Source organism: Fundulus heteroclitus, unplaced genomic scaffold (genome assembly GCF_011125445.2).
Source record: "Fundulus heteroclitus isolate FHET01 unplaced genomic scaffold, MU-UCD_Fhet_4.1 scaffold_28, whole genome shotgun sequence".
Taxonomy (NCBI): domain Eukaryota; kingdom Metazoa; phylum Chordata; class Actinopteri; order Cyprinodontiformes; family Fundulidae; genus Fundulus; species Fundulus heteroclitus.
Window position 1 is genome coordinate 339,151 of NW_023396689.1, and position 5,171 is coordinate 344,321.

The 5,171-nt window shown below is 42.4% G+C and overlaps 1 long non-coding RNA gene across 1 annotated transcript; it reads left to right on the forward strand.

Annotated features, from left to right (window-relative positions):
- The first annotated feature begins 882 nt into the window (after positions 1-882).
- LOC118559405 lies at positions 883-2,787 on the forward strand. The gene is made up of 3 exons (XR_004928839.1): positions 883-1,662; positions 1,828-2,344; positions 2,438-2,787. It is a non-coding gene; the product is annotated as an uncharacterized LOC118559405 (long non-coding RNA).
- The last annotated feature ends 2,384 nt before the right edge of the window (positions 2,788-5,171 follow it).

A 5,171-nucleotide genomic window follows, 5' to 3' on the forward strand; every position in this document is an offset into this window, starting at 1 on the left:
ACAGAGACCTCACTGGACGCCAGCTGCTCCTTTTCCACCACATCCTGAGGTATGGTGATGATGTGACCACGGATAATGGCACTTTTCAAGTTTTTGACGAGATGAGGAACGTCAGGCATGAAATGGAGGCGCTGGTTTGGCTCAACAGGATGCTGGATCCATGGTTTGTCATAGGTCACCCCAAAGGACTTCCACATTGCTCTATTGGGGCTCCCCATGTCTGTGGTGATGTTAAGCACATGAAGCCCTACAGATGCTGCCGCTTCAACAATGCTGACTATGATGGGCCTGTAAACTGCACCATTGGTGGAATTGCCGCTGTAGTGGTAAGCCACGACTTGTTTCCATCGCGTTGTAGCTCCAGCCAGCATAAACACCAGTGCATGCGTCGCTTGTCCTTGGTGGTCAGGCAGCGTGATGTTGCCAAATAGCCTCCCCGTTCCCAGATGGAGCTCCACGCCTGGAGTAATGGACATTTCATCTAAGGAAAGCACACACTCTCTCTCCATTTCACTCATGCCACCTGCCTTCAGCCTCAGCATCTCAAACACTTCCCCCAAAACTCCCGGCTCCAGCTTTACATGTTGCATCCTCCTTTGCAGCGTGCGGATGTTAGGCAGTGGAATTTGCATTTGCTGGAGGGTTTTATAACCGGTGGTGCCAGCGGTAAATCTTATTTTTATAGCTTTTTTAATTGTCTCCTTTCCCCACCGTACTCCTCTCTTCTTTTCCTGTCCAAGGGCTGTCATTTGGTCTCTGTTAAACATTTGGGTGAACTTCTGATTAACTAAATTGTTCATCTTTCTTAGCGCCAAATTCATTCTTTTTTGCTGTGCTAGAGCCCTCTCTGCTCTCCTTCTCATTAACTTCTCCATTTTAAGTTTCCTTATTAGGTCCTCCACAATTGCACTATTAGACACTGGCAGTCTGGTCCCTGGAGCACCTGGCCCTGGCAAAGTTGGTTCATCGTTGCTGGCTCCTGACTGACTGGCCCTCGGCACACACATCCCTGGATCACCTGCCCCTGGTAAAGTAGCCTCTTGGTCGCTCTCTCTGTCTCCTGTCATGTCCCTTTTCTTGCCCTCAAAATCCACCTCAATTTCTCCCTCAACCTCTGTAACAATAACAAGGTAATGTTGCTGTTATATGTATTTTGCCTTTGCATTTGCACCTACTGTTATCTTCAATAAAAGGGTACACTACACTCCTATAGAAAATAAATTAAAGCGAAAAATTACTGTAATGTGAATTAAATCATCTGCCACAATCAGAAACCAAAAAAATGTATAAAGTCATCTACTGGCAATGGTTAATTTGGTCGAAATTTTTAGATTATCTACATTCTGTATGCAAATCCTCAGAGAATCCCTGAAGCTGGATGTACTAATATGAATGTAATGTCTCATTAGGAGTGTAGTCTATTCTTGAATTACATTAAATGGGGAATATTGTTGCTGCATGTATAATACTGAAGTTTAATTTGCCGTATGTGTGGTCTGTTATGCTTTGGGTTGGTGCTGGTGGCACCCTTCCAGAACGGGGTTTCCTCCTCTTCGGCTTAGGCCGATGAAGGAATATCGTTGGCACAGCATCTGGCCTCAACTTCAACTTGCCTCCGGTTTTTGTGGCAGTGAATTGGTCATCTTCAAAGTGTACCTGAAGGTAGGCTTGTAAGATCAGTTTCCATTGCACTTCAGATAACAGCAAAGTCATAATTCTCTACACTTAGAAATATGATGCCCTTTAAAATGCTTGCAAGGGATGTCACCTCTGAACAGTACTTACATGACATAGTTTTCGGTTGATGCTGGTCCCGGTCATTTGCAGGTTTTTGCGGCTGACCATTGTCATCCATCTTTTCAATCGATCTTTGTCTCGGACCGATTGGTGCATCCAAATGCTGCACATCCAACCATGGTATGACCACTGATCTACAAAATGTTAGTTGTAACCAATGAACCACGACACCATTGAACATCAGAGAGCGGGTGACAACTTTTCCTCAACCACCTATGCCCTCTGACTTTTGAGAATAGGTAAGAGGTCAGAGTTCATAACCAAACAAGGATCCTCCCTCCCTCTCTCTCCTCAACCACTTTTGAATTTGCTCAGAGCTATTATAAGTGTGGTAAAGTATAGTATATTTGCGACATTATAATATGCTGTGAATGGTTTGCCCTATATATAGTGTTACCTGCTGTGTCCATTGTTGAATATATTGTCGCCCTATTTCGATTCATCTGCTTTTTAGTGTCCAGGACTCAGATGAAGAGGATATTAGTATGCGTTGTCGAGAGGAACTGCCCTACAGTGACTGGCCATAGTGCATACTGGAACTCCACAGGTGTGAGTCTGATGTATGCAAGAGAAAGTATTTTTCTAGGCAGTCCTGAATGAACTGGCTTTAATGAACATATTTGTGCCCCTGTCTCAACAGATCTTGCTGGACCAGCAGTATCGTTGTTGTGGCCATCACAGGTTTCAGTAGAGCCCCCCCCCCAAAAAAAAAAATGGTTACGATACCTGTTCTTAACGCCTGTTTACACATTTGTTGTTCTTGTTCACACATACTGTACGTATGTTTGTTGATATTATTCATGCTTGTTCCCAGTTTTTTTGTTCCACATTGTTCATTTTTATCTTATGCCAGGTACCTTTATTATTAATGTTGTCCTTCCCTTCAGCCCTGATGCACTCTGAAGCCTGATGTATGTGGAGGATTTTTTTAAAAATGTATTTATAATATTCCTCCCTGTTCCTTCACTTTGTTCTTGTTTTTCCAGTTAGATACACACATTTACACACACACACATCCTGTTGTCTCACTCAGTATTTTTTATTAAACAATATTTTATTCATTCATCCAAGCTTAATGAGTTGTTATTCTTTAATATATTTGATTCTTTGTGCATGGCTTAGTATTAAAATTATCATTGTTGTGTGGCCAACTCCTGCCTCATCAGAAAAAGTGGGTGTAAATGCTGAATGGACTGTTCTTTCTCAAAAAAGCAAAAAGTAACAATGGAGTCCAATGGGAGTGTTGCCTGTCACTGTTCTCTATCACTCTCTCTGCAACTAACCTTACTCTTACTCTGTGCATTAACCCAGAGACGTGGAGAAAAATCTTAATAGCTCTGCACTTACCTATAGACCCAAACATATAAGCATAATGCTTTTGATAATATGTGAATGGCTTAATCTTAAAATGATATTCTTAGTCTTAACATGATCATGTTTCACGTTGTGGTCTGGGGGTGACCACTTATCAGAAGTGAGCTAGCTGCTAGGCGAATGCTGAATGGACCACGGCAGACCTAACGCTACCACGAAGGTAAACTAATGGCTGAATCGGAGTTTATAAGCAAAATCACGGTAATCAATAATACAGCCCAGTCGCCAAAAAATTAAAATCATGAGACATCTGTCATCACATGAATGATATGGAAAAGAAATCTTAAGTTAGAGCCGTTCTAGCCTGTACTCCTGTCCATACGAACATTAACATAAGCTTTTCCCTCCAAAAAATGTAAAATGTAAATGTTACGGCCAGTGGCCTTTTCTGTATTTGTTGTTTTCAGTGGCTATTCAGATTGACTCCAACTGGAAGTGAGTGCCCTGCTGGTTCTGTGCCACATCCTGACGCCTGCCGTGATTGGGTCATCAAATACCGGCTCCACCAATCATTGTTGAGGCCTCCCTTTAAGAACCAAGGACATCCTGGAAGAATGCACGGCTGTTTCTTTGTTTAGACAGCTTGCCACTTTGTTAGAGGTTTGACTGCTGTAAACTTGTTTTGATAACTCTTGTTAGCTTTGATAGATCTGGTTAGCTTTGATAGCCCTTGTTGGCTTTGACTACTTTTGATAGCCCTTGTTGGCTTTGACTACTTTTGATAGCCCTTGTTGGCTTTGACTACTTTTGATAACCTTTGTTAGCTTTGACAACTTGTGTCATTCACTTTTGCCCCTGTGAGGGATCTTTGAATTCTCTGTTAGAAAACTGTAGTTTATTTTGGTATACCCTGTTCTGAAAGTCCTTTGTTTTGTTTGGTTAAGTTTTTTGGTTTACAACCGATTTGTTTCGTTTAGTGCCCATTGGTTGTAAGTCCCTACATTTTGACTCTTGTTACCTTTTACCTTTTGTTCTGTTTTTGTTAAACCCAAACAATAAACCCTTTAAACTGTTAAACCTTACCATCTAGGTTTCTTTAATGTTACTTCCTTTTTCCCCTGGCCGAGCCGGGTCGTAACATTAAATGGGGGCTCGTTCGGGAGTTGTTTAATACGATCCTGTGGCTACAGTTTAGGGAAATTTGTTTGGCTTTGCTGCCTGAAGGTACTGCTGTAAAGTTCGTGTTGTTCAGAAATGGCTCAGTTTAATATTGACCAGTTCTTGGAACAGCCTTCTCTTGAAAACCATGCATCTTGTCGTAAATCTGATTTAGCTGAGATTGCAGGTTACTTTTCCATTTCCTATTCTAAGCAATTGCTAAAGAAGGAACTAAGGGAGCTAATTGTGAATAAACTGGTTGAGTTGAATTTGTTATCTTTGCCTTCACAGATCCCAAGCTCAGGTGATTTACCAACTGTTGCTGTGTCTGCTGCAGAGATGGAATCTGCTGGCCCCTCAAACCTTGCAGAGAGACCTCAGGAGCTAAAACCAGAGGGGGACCTGAAGGTGGTTGGTGGGATTCAGACACCCGTCACACTTCCTAGGTTTGATCCCCTCTCGGCTTCCTCTGGATCTGTTGGGTCCAAAGTTGATGCTCGCCTGAAGGTTCGTCTCGCCAGATTGCAAATTGAGGCTGAGGAGAAAGCACAACTCAGGCAATATCAGCTTGAAGTTAAACGGTTGGAAATTAAGGCTGAAAAAGCTATAAAGCTTCGACAGCTAGATCTTGAGTATAAGGCCAGATGTCCAGTTCAAACAACCAGTGAGAGCCCTACTAGTAGTTCTAGTGGGCCCTCTTCTATTAGACCCTTTGATGTTACCAAGTATGTTTCCTTAGTACCTGAGTTTCGAGAGAGATTGATTCTTATTTCTCTGTTTTTGAGCGAATAGCACAGGCTTTACAGTGGCCACCTGATGTTTGGTCTTTGCTTTTACAGTGCAAAATCCATGGTAAAGCTCAAGAGGTTGTAGCTTCCCTTTCCCTTTCAGGTACCCTAGAA